Source organism: Macrobrachium nipponense, chromosome 5 (assembly GCF_015104395.2).
Source record: "Macrobrachium nipponense isolate FS-2020 chromosome 5, ASM1510439v2, whole genome shotgun sequence".
Classification (NCBI taxonomy): Eukaryota; Metazoa; Arthropoda; class Malacostraca; order Decapoda; family Palaemonidae; genus Macrobrachium; species Macrobrachium nipponense.
Genome location: NC_061107.1, coordinates 78189833 through 78205816, shown reverse-complemented (window position 1 = coordinate 78205816; position 15984 = coordinate 78189833). Strand labels below are relative to the sequence as shown.

Here is a 15984-nt window from a genome sequence, read left to right as displayed (position 1 = left end):
GGAGAGGTGGAACGTACGTCCTGCCTATGTGAACTCTCTCTCGAGACTAAGAGTTTCCAGTCCTGTGACTGGGTTATCAACAGCCAATCAAGAGCGTCGTAAGGGACTGGCCTAGACATCAGGTGCACGGTTGATGTGAATCTACCATAGCAACTTCACCCTGCGAAAGACTCGCTGTGAACTGGAAGGTGTAGCCGAGAATCAGTACGACTGTTTGTTTATATCTCTCTCCTTAACTAAACATACTCAAAATTAGAGTTTCTTTGGCTCCTGTGTTCTAGGAAATGAGTGTTTGTGTTCAGATAACGGAATAATTAAAAGCAAACAGGGGCAAGCAGCGCTGCTGCCTTCTACCAGCTCGTTTATTCGACCTCACAGCTCGACTTAATGAGAGGCAATCAATGCTGAATGTGCTTTTGTCTCAGGGTCCATTTTGGTTAGACTTTCAAAAATTTTGAAAAAAATTTCCCAAATCTCGTCTTTTCCATCTCCCACCCCACACGAACAAATCCATTCCTTGAATAATCCGTTCCTTTCCATCTAAATTTGGGTTATTTCATTCCATGTCCAGACGACACCATGATAAATGATAATTATAAATTCCCTTTCCTATAAACATTTCCAAGCATATGTCCTTATATTCAAAATTTTCCATTAACCAACCGAGCTCCATTCCCGTACCTCATCTCCATGTACCTTCATTTACTTTTTTTTTTATTGCAAGGACACAAAACACTCCCAAGAAGACTTTCTAATTCTCAAATTTCCCATAACTATCCCCCCCCCCACCCACCCGGCACCTCCCGTCCAGCCCCTGGTCACTCCCCAATCGTCCACGTAACATTAGCACTAACGGTATTATTATACAGGGTGTCCATAAAGTCCCAGTGCCATTCTGAGCAATAAATACTTGTAATGGTTCTGGGACTTTGTGGACACCCTGTACAACTACGATAAATTAATTAATTCAACTGGGCCATTACAAAACCATATGCAAGAAAAAACACGGTCTAATAAAACCTCCCAAGACGCCTCTACTAAAACTGCTGAATTAAACTTAATTTCGCAAACCCCCCCCCCCCTCCCCCCCCCCCCCCCCCCCCACCCCCCCCCCCCCCCCCCCCCCCCCCCCCACCCGCCTCCCAGCCTCCAAAAGGGGGAACAAATTCGCTGATTTAATTATAGGTGTTTTCTCGTGCTGCTGAATTTTCCAAAAAATGGTTTTAAATGAGACACGGAAAATAAAAGTGGGCACGAGAGAGAGAGAGAGAGAGAGAGAGAGAGAGAGAGAGGAGAATGCGCTAACATAAATTTATTTAAAATACTAATTATATCATAAACTCTTCATTTGAAGAGACACTAAACATGAGAGAGAGAGAGAGAGAGAGAGAGAGAGAGAGAGAGAGAGAGAGAGAGAGAGAGAGAGAGAGAGAGAGAGAGCGTTAATATAAACCTATTTAACAAAGCTACTAATTATACTATAAACTCTTCACTTGAGAGAGAGAGAGAGCAGAGAGAGAGAGAGAGTAGAGAGAGAGGAGAGAGAGAGAGAGAGCGTTAATACAAAACCTATTTACAAGCTACTAATTATACTATAAACTCGAGAGAGAGAGAGAGAGAGAGAGAGAGACGAGAGAGAGAGAGAGAGAGAGAGAGGAGAGAGAGCGTTAATATAAACCTATTTAACAAGCTACTAATTATACTATAAACTCTTCACTTGAGAGAGAGAGAGAGAGAGAGAGAGAGAGAGAGAGAGAGAGAGAGAGCGTTAATACAAACCTATTTAACAAGCTACTAATTATACTATAAACTCTTCACTTGAGAGAGAGAGAGAGAGAGAGAGAGAGAGAGAGAGAGAGAGAGAAATCGATGCTTCTGTCGCCTAATAACGACCTTCGGCAGAACGTTCTCTATCAAGCACAGAGTTCCAGCTCCAGCAAATGGGAATAGGTCTGGAAAATGACTTCCTTAATCGGAAAATACGGAAGAAAACAACTGAATGTCCCAACAAAATTTCCCATGGAATGAAAATGGCAGGCAGAGAGAGAGAGAGAGAGAGAGAGAGAGAGAGAGAGAGAGAGAGAGAGGCAGGTCTTGCCTTCATTGGAATTTAATGATTAGAATCATAGTGAGAGAGAGAGAGAGAGAGAGAGAGAGAGAGAGAGAGAGAGAGAGAGAGAGAGAGAGCTGCAGGTCTTGTCTTCAATGGGATATTATAATTAGAAAATCATAGAGAGAGAGAGAGAGAGAGAGAGAGAGAGAGAGAGAGAGAGAGAGAGAGAGAGAGACTTCATCATAATCAGAAAATCATCAACTCTGCAGCCGCATTTGCAAAGCCTCGTGGATAATCGATAATCCTATAAAGCCAACAGACTTTGGCGGAGAAACGTCACATAGACATAAAAAACACTGGCGACCTTTATTCCAGTTTTTTTTTTAAATAAAGCCTTAATAACGTTACAAAACCCGACTATGAATTTACTATGAATTTAATATACAGCTAACGCGAATTACGTAGATACCCAGCCTCCCACCTCCTACGTAAATGCACCAAAATTTGGGAATAACAAGTCAACCCAAACGTCAATAACTGGAGATATTGAAAAACGGCTCTACACACTTTCATAATTTCCAAAAAACAGACGAAATGGGTCATCCAATGGTAACAATAACCCCAAGAAAGATTAGTGACATTCACGTGAAAAAAAATACACAAACACAAACACACACACACACACACACACACACACACACACACACACACATATATATATATATATCATATTAATATATATATATATATATAGATATATATATATAATATATATATATATATATATATATATATATATATATTATAAGCACGGATCCTTTTCCGTCTGCTTAGCGGTAGTTGAAACATTAAAATCAAAACGTGCAACTTGAATAACAAGGCTACGCAATCATTCTTACGAATTTCTTGAAAATAATGACAACTCGTTATTTAAAAAACTACTCTCTCTCTCTCCTGCACTATTCGCTTAACAAAGCAACGGGAACAACGAATCTTCTTTTCGTGACGCCATCTGTGGGGCGCACAGTCCCAAAACCTCCTTCCAAAAGATGATTCCTTTTGTCAGAGGTGTTGCATCTCTGACGTTAATCTCCCTTGAATGCCAGAGTGTTACGACATGCAAAACACACACACACACACACAGGGATCAGCACTCTTCAATCCATACAGGGACGTATCAGGGGTGAAGAAAAAATAAAAATATATCTCAGTTTAGCCAGACCACTGAGCTGATGAACAGCTCTCCTAGGGCTGGCCCAAAGAAGGATTAGATATTTTTACGTGGCTAAACCAACGGGACCCACAGTTTATTGTGGGATCCGAACCACATTATGTCGATATATTAATTTCTAATCACCACAAACAAATTCCTCTGGGTCCATGTTGGCAGAACGGAGAATCGAACTCGGGACTACCGAATAGGTAGGCAAGCAAGTAAACAACTCGTCCAACGAGGATCTTCAGGGGTGAAGAAATTGTCACGATTTCTAAAATAGGAAAGTCTCATAACTTGGTAATCGGATGAGCACATAGTCTCCATGAGAGGATTACGGAGGCTCTGTTCTACAGAACGACATCGTTCTCACAACACGTAGGACCGAGAACTATAATCCATTTTTTTGCTATTATGAATACAAAACACTAAGCTTTACAATCATACGAACTCCTAATGCAAGAGCAACAAACGCGGAGATTCTAGAAAATGATGATACAACCTTTAAATTGATATATCTGTGGTACACCAGCCATCAATAAAACCTCACGCTCTTAGGCTGTCTAGACCTCGATGATTTCATGTGTTTACACGTGAGCACAAAAGCGTGCGTGAACACACGTCAAAGCTCACACCCACACGAATTCAGGTATGGCAAACCTCACTCTGGCCGTATAGTGACACTTTGTAACGTCCTTTGTATATCCTTCAGTCCTTGAGGAATTGAGTGGGGAAGCTACACAAGTCGGAATACAAGACAATGACCACTTTCAGACTAACTCTTAAACTGATGACTTGTGGATAAACACACTGTCCAGATTATCTACAAGTATTAGCCTCAACATTCACCCACACACAATCTTCCTCACTTAAATCCTGACTTTTTCTCCTAACTCAATTTTTCAAATCAAAATCCTACCATAGACTTTTGCTGGGAAGTGCGAAATGCTATGATCCTTTAATTCTTACGGTTTCTTCTGTCACTTTGACCCTTATCAAAGCTACCCTTATTATACTCTCGCCCATTCATTCAGAACCTTTCCTGATCCAATGTACCTTAAAGACCACGTTCAACCACTCAACACGCCTTCAGAGCCATATCGCAGCAACATCTCAACTGCAACTCAGTCAATTTGTGTCCTCTTTTCATTAGTCAACCAATCCCAACAATAATCCGCTTTCCTTGAGAGAAGCTATCCCAAGAAGGGGAGAGAAACGAGCAAACAGTCAATGCCAAATTCATCCTTCAAACACTCGATCATCTATGAACCCTCGGTGCTTAAGGCAGGTATAGAAATTCTACTTCTATCTCATTCCTCAGCGATCTCTCCCTGCTCTTCTCATTAGTAGAAGTATTCAAATACTCTCTTAGTCTAGGCAAACACTGGGTGCTTGAAATGACTTACTAAAAATAAAATTATCAATAGTTCCAGATTCTAGCAAAGACCCTTACCTGAGAGAGAGAGAGAGAGAGAGAGAGAGAGAGTAGAGAGAGAGAGAGAGAGAGAGAGAGAGAGAAGAGAGGGGGGGGGGGAGGGGGGGGGGGGGGGGGGTGGGGGGGGGGGGGGGGGGGGGGGGGGGGGGGGGGGGGGGGGGGGGGGGCGGCTCCAGAATCCTATTTGTCTTTCCTGGGAGCCGCCCGTTATCACAGGAATGGGCTTAATGTTGAAAGAATATATATATATATATATATATATATATATATATATATATATATATATATATATATATATAATATATATATACATACAACGTTGGTATGGGGGTAACCACGCAACAATATTGATATTAAATACTGCTCTGTCATCTTTCGTGACTAACCTCATCACTCAATCACGCGAGGACAATTATATCTAAGAAAGAGAAACAGAAGCAGGAAGGAATTTTACGATAACGTTCACAAAAAAAATTAAAATAATGTCTCTTGAGCCTTTAATCATATCACAACTCCGAAGCTTTTCTTCACAAAATTAATATACAACGCAAAGGTCACTCCAGAGAATAAGTAATATCAAGAGAGTGCAAATTACAAACTGATCGATCAGTGACCACCTAAAAAAAAAAAAAAAAAAAAAAAACAGAAGAGAGGGCTGTTATGTACGATGATTGAAGATGCCATTGACAGAATATCGTAAATGTCTTAATAAACAAAAGGAACGTTTGATTAATAGTCTTAGTCCTTAATGCTAAGGGTTATCAATACAAATGAGAGAGAGAGAGAGAGAGAGAGAGAGAAGAGAGATAGAGAGAGAGAGGAGGAGAGAGAGAGAGACATTGCATGACAATAACCATGCCCCTATGCCCCGCATTTTCCCGAAATGTAACCGAGCACCAGGACTTTTTTAAAGCTCTAACCATAGAATTCTCTTGAAAATAATCTAAATAATTATGTTTCCCACGCCCAAATTAACAAGTTTACACTGATCTAACCTAACCTTACCTCGAGCCATGGCAAAAAAGAAAAGAAAAAAAAAAAAAAAAAAAAAAAAAAAAAAAAAAAACCGGGCTGGTACAATACTGGCATGCATGCCGACAACTGCATTCATTATCCGAAACTCTGCAACATGAAACGTATTCATCAACAATCCCCAGAACTCTCCAAATCGAGTTAATCTACATCCTGCAATGATATCCAAACATATATCTTCCTGTCACAGCAGCAACGCATCCACCCAAAGTCTCAGAACAATTAAGCAAGTCGACATTTTCTTAGTTACTAGTCACTGGGTATGCTAAGAAAAATGGTCTAGACTTTCAAACACCACTTTTCACTTATAAATGCAGTCTACATTTAAGCGTTCTTAACTCCCCTAGCCCTACCCCTACCCACGAACCCCACCCCCTCACCTGCACCAGTTTTCAAACGCAGACGAATGCACGGAACTTAAAAAAAAAACATCAAGAACATGCGACTCACGTTGTGGATTCTCTCCCCTTTCAGACAAAAGTCAAAGCCATTGTGTTGAATGCGTACCTGAGGAAGAAAAAAAGAATATATAAGTACGAGTTATCTAATTCAGCATTACATGGAGTCAATCGAGGTGAACGACTACGGGTAAGTTCGTATTAATATGCAAACTTGATAGTTGCAATATTTTCTTTTTTTGTGACCGAAACAACTAAACGAAACGGAACGATATATTTATCAACTGAAATACAATACTGTACCAGAAATACACAGAACTATATATATATATATATATATATATATATATATATATATATATATATATAATTAAATGCGTATGTGTATCAGTGTGGGCATGCAAGAAGCTAAAATACTTTGCTTATGCAACGAAGACGTAAAGCCCACGATGACCTAACATGAAAACCTGATAAAGTCCCTTCATGTCAATCATACAAAAGCATGGAGGAGTTCTTTCTTTTACTAGTCCACTCAATCGATCAGGGCACGTTAGCTGCAAATCAAGGCAAACATTTCTATTCATACACGCTAAAGTAACTGCTCTATCATGCTTCAAAAGAGTTTTTTTCAATTTATAAGTGCATTTGTATTTTTTTTCGTGAAAGGTGGGGAGGGGGTATGGAGAGGGGGGGGGCAGCAATGAATAAAGCTGTATTCTGGATGGTGGAGTTTGGGGGGGGGTATCAGAGGTATATTTCTAACAAACTGAATTCTAATTTACATGTTTGGAGGAGCTCTTTACTTTCTGTCAACTTTATTTGCCTTACTTTCTAAAGGTGCGCTTTAACCTGCCTCGCCCTATGAATAGCTCGGCTCCATGCTACTGAGTGTCGAGGAATAATTCTGTTCTATGTTATTGAAAGGCATGATATTTCGCAATACGACTAACATCTATCTACGCCTGAGCGAACCGTATTATTTCTCAATGTTTACAAACGAAGTAAACAGTCTACTCACTCGTCACTCTAACATGGATTCAATAACTGTTCAATGGGCTCATTCAATAACACTCCAATAAAACTCATATAAACACATATCTAATTGGAAAATTAAAACAAACATAAGGCCAACGAAATCAAAAAAACAAAGTCGAAGCGAGTTAAAACGTAATAAAACAAATGTACAAACAAACTCATAAAGACATTCATAAATTTCCACATTAACTTTTCCTGCGTCACATGAACTTCAAAACATATTGGCAACATTGGTTAAAACAAAAAAAATGTTGATGTACTGAGAAAAAGATTTCGTGCCAGCACAAGGCATATATATATATATATATATATATATACTATATATATATATATATATATATATATATATATATATATATATATATATATATGTGTGTGGTGTGTGTGTGTGTAGTGTGTGTGTGTGTGTATGTGTGTGTGTGTATGTATATATGTCTATGTATATTTTTCCAAAAGCTAATTTCGAAACCACTGCATCTGGACTTTAATTTTTACATTTGATACATCACAGACAAGTCACGTAATTACTATTTGTGAGGCCAGTCCCTTAACAAAGAAAGATAACATTAAAAAAAAAAACACTGGGGGACGTGACTTATCACTCGCACCATGACAGTAAAATTTCAACTCTTTTTAATAAATACCACTTCAGTTACCTCTCCCGAGATCTTATGTTGGAGGAGACCTTTAGGGAACCCGACAGCAGTATATGAGTAGGGAACAGGACCGTCCAAGTTGTTTAGTCTGGGGGCCACTCTTGAAAAAACAAAAAGTCATGGGCACCACCGTGCGTATATATATGTGTGTGTGTGTGTGTATATATATATATATATGTACACAGACACACACACACATATATGCTTGTGAAATATATTCTGTTATATATATGCGTATATATATATGTGTGTGTGTATATATATATATATATGTACACAGACACACACACACATACTATATGCTTGTGAAATATATTCTGTTATAACAGAATTTCATCTGATGAACGTCCATAAAAACGCCAAAATGTAGAAAGTACTAAATACTATATGTCAAAGACCGTTTGGTCTCTGAAATATAGTATTTGCTTTCTATATTTGGGAGTTTTTATGGGCTCCTTTCATTACACACAAACATATACACACAAACGCGCGCGCGCGGCGCGCACACACATATACATATACATATACATAGATATATACACATTACTCAGAATTTAGGAACAGGAAATTGACAAGGACTTATTTCAGAGAAACACAAAGAAATTCATTTCTCTCTAGCGGGCCATTCAAAATCAAACGGGCCACTTTTGGCCCACGGGGATGGGGTTGGACACACCTACTACATGTATACGTGTTCCTCATTTCGTGCAATTCGCTTTGCATAGAACCTCAAATTGTCTTCAATCACTACTGACAAACTGTGATTGATGAACTTAAAGGATGAATTTGATTACTGAATATGGAACCTAGGCCAAGGGCCAAGCACTGGGACCCAAAAAGTCATTCAGCGCTGAAACGGAAACTAAGAGCAAAAGGTTTGAAAGGTGCAATAGGAGGAAAACCTCAAAGCAGTTCCACTATGAATCAATTGTTAGGAGAGAGTGGAAGATAGAGAATATGGAAGGCGGTACAGCAAAAGGCACGAAAGGGGTTGCAGCTAAGGACCGAAAGCACGCTGCAGAGAATCTTAAGTAATGCTTACAGTGCACCGCATGAGGTGCACTGACGGCACTAACCCCCTGCAGAAGATGAATTTGATTATTCCGACTCCATCAAGTGTATCTGGGATGTCTATGCGATGTCTTTTTGTTTAGTTCATCCATAAAATGTGGTCGTTCGTTCACACAAAGACGAGAACACTGTTGAACAGTTGAACGTTAATGCTTAATTCATCTCGCCGCGACATTCTCTTTACAGAGTTTGGCGATACCCACATCACTCGGCGTGAGGTCGAAAGGTCTGGAAAAGCGATGACGAAGGGGTATTTGTGCCACTTCAAATGTTTCAGCGTCGAACGCGCCTTTGTTCCAGCACGCCACTTCACTCTGGAGACTGGAAGATGAGTCATCGTGGGAATGATAATGGAAGGGGATGGAAATATTTCTTTAATAATAATAATAATAATAATAATAATAATAATAATAATAATAATAATAATAATAATAGAAAAATGCGCCTTAGTCAACATACAAAAAGGCAAAGTAACGAGAACTGAAGGGATAAAGCTACCAGATGGGAGCAACATCAAACACATAGATGCAGACAGGATACAAATACCTGGGAATAATGGAAGGAGGGGATATAAAACACCAAGAGATGAAGGACACGATCAGGAAAGAATATATGCAGAGACTCAAGGCGATACTCAAGTCAAAACTCAATGCCGGAAATATATAAAAGCCTATAAACACATGGGCAGTGCCAGTAATCAGATACAGCGCAGGAATAGTGGAATGGACGAAGGCAGAACTCCGCAGCATAGATCAGAAAACCAGGAAACATATGACAATACACAAAGCACTACACCGAAGAGCAAATACGGACAGACTATACATAACACGAAAGGAAGGAGGGAGAGGACTACTAAGCATAGAGGACTGCGTCAACATCGAAAAAACCAGCACTGGGGCAAATATCTGAAAACCAGTGAAGACGAGTGGCTAAAGAGTGAATGGAAAGAAGGACTAATAAAAGTAGACGAAGACCCAGAAATATACAGAGACAGGAGAAAGACAGACAGAACAGAGGACTGGCACAACAAACCAATGCACGGACAATACATTGAGACAGACTAAAGAACTAGCCAGCGATGACAATTGGCAATGGCTACAGAGGGGAGAGCTAAAGAAGGAAACTGAAGGAATGATAACAGCGGCACAAGATCAGGCCCTAAGAACCAAATATGTTCAAAGAACGATAGACGGAAATAACATCTCTCCCATATGTAGGAAGTGCAATACGAAAAATGAAACCATAAACCACATAGCAAGTGAATGCCCGGCACTTGCACAGAACCAGTACAAAAAGAGGCATGATTCAGTGGCAAAAGCCCTCCACTGGAGCCTGTGCAAGAAACATCAGCTACCTTGCAGTAATAAGTGGTACGAGCACCAACCTGAAGGAGTGATAGAAAACGATCAGGCAAAGATCCTCTGGGACTATGGTATCAGAACGGATAGGGTGATACGTGCAAACAGACCAGACGTGACGTTGATTGACAAAGTCAAGAAGAAAGTATCACTCATTGATGTCGCAATACCATGGGACACTAGAGTTGAAGAGAAAGAGAGGTAAAAAATGGATAAGTATCAAGATCTGAAAATAGAAATAAGAAGGATATGGGATATGCCAGTGGAAATCGTACCCATAATCATAGGAGCACTAGGCACGATCCCAAGATCCCTGAAAAGGAATCTAGAAAAACTAGAGGCTGAAGTAGCTCCAGGACTGATGCAGAAGAGTGTGATCCTAGAAACGGCACACATAGTAAGAAAAGTGATGGACTCCTAAGGAGGCAGGATGCAACCCGGAACCCCACACTATAAATACCACCCAGTCGAATTGGAGGACTGTATAGAGCAAGATTAATAATAATATAATATAATAATTAAATTATTATTATATTATTAAATAATATAATATTATTATTATTATTATTATTTTACTATTATTATTATTATCATTCAGTTTTATCATTTTTTATTTATTTATTTTTTTTAAAGTCTCTCTGTCATCCTATTCGACTGGGTGGTATTTACAGTGTGTGGTTCCGGGTTGCATCCTGCCTCCTCTTAATATAACATGCACATATAAAAATAAAAATAAATTTAGCTACATTCAAAGGCATCCTCGCACTACTTAGGAACCGGCTTCGCGCCCCATCCCCACCCCACCCCCCGGGTTAAGAACCACTGTCCTGGAACTCCTGATAACTTCTCGTAACAACAGACCCAACGTCAACATCGATCGTAGAAGTTTCTTGAAGTTATGCTGAGGAATCGGCCGACATACTACATATAGCGTGTAAGAGAAACAAAAGGAATCACAGAACAACGCTCAAAGTATTCTTCTGTACAAATAAATATATAAATAAATAAATAAATAAATATAAAACACAATGCTGCAAATGAATTAATGCAAGATTTGTATCAAAGAATGTGACTCAGTGGAACATGTTTGGCTTGGGTAGCAAAAACTCGCCTGGAGGGATGTCTTTACATAGCTTCTCAGAGGCAAGCGATTCTCCACTTCCTTAAAAAGCCTACAGTGATTGGCGGGCATCTACTTGCTTCCAAAAACCTAACCTTGCAACTTCTCTATCACATTTCACCTAACCAGTTGGCGACTACTTTATTCTAGTTATGGCATCTTACAAAACCTCGACAATGCTAAATTATAAGAGAGAGAGGAGAGAGTAGAGGAGAAGGAGAGAAGACGAGAGAGAGAGAGAGAGAGAGAGAGAGAGAGAGAGAGACCCCAAGTTCACGGTCCAGAAACCAGTGAAGTTCGCGTAGTTCTATAATCATGAGACTTACTCGGGCAATAAATTTGTTGAGAATCCTCGCTAATATTGACACGTCGTTTCCAGTGAATTACTTCCCAGACACGAGGATAAAACAGTGCCAAAAGAAGTGATATGACGCGAGGAATGTCGTGGGGACCTCATGTTTTACAAATGAGCCAATCATTGTTGAATATACTATCAGTATATGCCATGGATGACATCAAAATATAAGAAATTCAACATGAATCGCACATAACTTCCCCTCTCGTTATGAATTTGTGTATTGCTTTATATCTTTAGTTGGAAATAACATTAACAAGGCCTATTACCATTGTTTTTCTTTATGCCTATCTGTGAATTAGTTTCTTACCTATAGAAGTCTGTATTGTGCAAATTTTGACAGAAAGAAAAGTCTCACTCGTGACGTGACCAGAGAAGAATGACGTAGCTTCAGATTCGTAGGTTAGACGCTTTTGTTCTCTAAAAGCGGAATTAGACGTCAGAAATGGAGTCTCAAGACTCAAGGTGAGAAGCCCGAGGAGAACCTTCTAAATTTGAGAACACAATACAAGTACAATTAAGTGATATAATTACAATTAAGTTAAAGAGTGTTTATTTAACAGTTTGCTATCCTATCTAGCACGTTGCATGCAAGGAGGAGATTGAGCAACCGGAACAAAGCATCTCTATTTCCGATACCCTTAAGTGGCAAGGGCAGCTGAGTATTGGCCGGCATCTTTTCATTTTCAAGCCTCTATCTGTATTATAGTCTCCTCCTCATTATTCTATACGAATTCCTTTTAACATATGAATATTAAATTCCGAGTCCACTGCGTATCTTACTTCTTCCATGTTAATACGAAAATCTTTGAGCAATAAATAGTAAAGAAATTTTTTTAGCAATGAACAGAAAAGACTATTTCAGATCCTAATCTTTCAGTAATACGACTAAGATGGTTATCCAAAAACTCATAATCATTTACATTCTGATTTTCTTTCCCGATTACCATGATTTTAGAACGGTTTGTCAAGTACGTCGCCTCTCTCTTTTTCCATACAGGACCAAGTTGCAGTAATCTTTAAATACACAATATTTCGAGATATTGCTACCAAAACATAAAGGCTCGGGATCTGCATCAAAACCAAAAACAAGATGCCTGGAATGCAGTGAAAAGATAAAAAAAAAATCTTTTATTACGTGTCACCCTATCCAAACAACAGCCTGAAAGACTGACAATCAAAATGAAAATCTCGCAACCTTAAGGTAACAAACTGGATTAAAAAACTTGAATAGACGAAGAACATCTCCCAATGGTTTCCTTAATCTATATTTCTTCAAATCAACTTTGTGCTCACATTCCCTACATATTTCTACAAAAAGAGTTTTTCCCTGAAGGCGCCTCTCTGCATTTTCCACAGATTTTCTCCAATTACCACCCCTACAATTTTTTCCAAGAAAAACTTTCAGTACAATGCACGTTCGACATAGGGAACTCGAAAGGACCTTTCGCCCGAGGTTTCCCACGTTTGTTTTTGTACCATCATCTCTCTACACTGGTGGCATAACCCAGTTGCTTTCATCAGTACTGTCTCCCATGTTGCTTGCACTCACATGAATTGCACACGTAAAAATAGTAGTGTTTATACAAAGTAAAAATATACATAATATATATATATATATATATATATATATATATATATATATATATATATATATATATCATTCGAGCTACAAATGTCCTTTAATATCTAATTCGCTCTACCTCGGAATTGATATATTTTCATATATATACCAAGGGGGAAATTTTTAGTTGATAATAATTTCGTCCCCCATGGGTTCGATCCCATGGGGGGACGAAATTATTATCAACTAAAAATTCCCCCTTGGTACATAAATGAAAATATATCATTCCGAGGTAGAGCGAATTAGGTATTAAAGGTTAGATATTAAAGGACATTTGTAGCTCGAATGATTTATATGAATCACGGTGATGTGATAAGTATTCATATATATATATATATATATATATATATATATATATATATATATATATATATATATATATATATATATATATATATATGATAACTTGATTACGAAATATGTAAAACGTGATTCTAATGTATAAATAAAGGTAATGCCGACTTTATATATATATATATATATATATATATATATATATATATATATATATATATATATATATATATATATATATATGATAAATATTCATATATATATATGAATAACTTGATTACGAAATATGTAAAACGTGGATTCTAATGTATAAATAAAGGTAATGCCACTATATATATATATATATATATATATATATTATATATATATATATATATATGCACCCACTATGAATGTATACATAAATATTTATACATAAACATAATGTATATTATAAATATATATATTATACAACAGTGTTTATTTTACTTTCTATACAATTTTCCATTCTGATACACACACACACATATATATATATATGTATGTATATATATATATATATATATATATATATATATATATATATATATATATATATATATATATATATATTCAACTTTTCACTCCTGCATATACTGCATGCACTTTCTACCTAAAATATACTGAGAGAGAGAGAGAGAGAAGAGAGAGAGAGAGAGAGAGAGAGAGAGAGAGAGAGAGAGAGAGAGCCATGCGTGCAAAACACCACCAACCTGTAGTGGGATTTGAGCCTGAACTTTCAACACAGAAAACCCCACTCGGCTGTGCAATAACCCACTCAAGAGGGCTTTACACCAATTAAACCAAATAACATCCAGGCACATAAACACGCACACATACGCACACAAACTCCATGAAAAAGGTTACTTCCATCAGCTGTAGTGGTAGGACTAAAATGGATTTTTGTTTTCAGCAACCTTAAATAATACGGAGTCATGGCAAACGTGAATAGCCATCGAAAAGAATTTTGTACCCTCCTCGGAGCTATGATCTTATTTAATCTAATTTAAAGGCAGACGTGGTAAGGAAGGGTATAAATGTCCAAATCAAACTTCAATTTATACATCAACAACGACTCGTACTGGAAAAAGCAGCAGATACAGAACTAATATCTGCAACAAAACATGCCTATAACTAAGAAGACAATTTATAGTAGTGAATAAAGCCATGAGCAGAAATTCTGCCTGAAAAGCCTTATGCCTAGGGCTGTGATAAAGGCCTATAGATAACAGAAAGGAAATGAGAACATTACCGTGATCAGTCGAAAACTACAACGGTAAAAAAAAAAAAAAAAAAAAAAGGGGGCTTCAAGAAATCCTCAAGACCAATCCTCATTTAAACAGACACTCATCATAACATTCTAGTATGAGTTGATGTATAAGTAATATCGAAAGTCCAACATTCCACTCAAGCGTGTCTTTATAAAACTCATAAAACATCCATAACGTTCTATTCATCCAACTCACTGCAGAGGGCAAATGAGGCGGAATAAACCCGCTGCCCTAATCACCATCAATCACTTTAAACCAATATGCTCGGCGAAATACGAAGTGGAATGTTATTCCGTGTGATTTACCAATGGACTGACGACCCTAACGTTCCCCCTCTGTATTACCAAAGGGGAAGTGTTCTTTAGAACTGCTTAAAAACACTTGCAGCGGTTTTGGAATCCCCAGTCCATCTCCTGTTGAGCAGCTTTAAAATATCGGCAGCTGCCTCTTCGTTCCCCCTGTTGCATCCGCTCATTTGCATCTGGGACCGGTTCTGCTTCCCCTATTTTGCACCTACTGATGAACGCGTTTTCAACTTCCCATGGGTACATACATGTACTTGTAGTACACAGGAACCTCGCATGTTCAAAAGCACGTCCGCATGATGTAACTGGTCACAGCAGCACAACACCATACTGGCAGGATTACCTATATGTTGAATAAACAAACACAATTCACAAACGCCCACTGAAAACACCAGCCAGTGCTTTTAAATCCACTAATAAAATAGCAAAGCTGGGTTCGGGCTACATCTCGTGTTTGTGTGCGCACAAACACAAACTGAAATAATAGTTTGTGAGAGAACTGCACAAAAGGCGACTGAAGGAATGCCCGATTAACAACCATACAGCAACATGACACTAAAGGGAACAAAAATGCGGGCAATGGAACAACAAACATACTTTATTCAACTCAACATTTTTTCACCTGTGCCAAAAATGTGAAAAATCTATTCCTACATAGAAATAATCCACAATTATATGAACAAACTTACGAAACAATAATCAACAATTATATAAATAAACTTACATAAGAATAATCCACAATTATA

At 38.1% G+C, this 15984-nt stretch overlaps 1 protein-coding gene across 3 annotated transcripts in view; it reads right to left on the bottom strand.

Moving 5' to 3' along the window:
• The window catches only part of LOC135215440 (endophilin-A-like), a 610297-nt gene that overhangs the window by 311092 nt on the left and 283221 nt on the right, over positions 1–15984 (bottom strand). Inside the window, exon 1 of one of the 3 annotated variants that reach the window (XM_064250098.1) lies at positions 6184–6199. The exons of the other annotated variants lie outside the window; for them this stretch is intronic. The gene's annotated coding sequence lies outside the window, so the exon portion shown is untranslated. Of the gene's footprint in view, positions 1–6183; positions 6200–15984 lie in introns of those variants that run through there. 3 annotated transcript variants of the gene reach the window in all.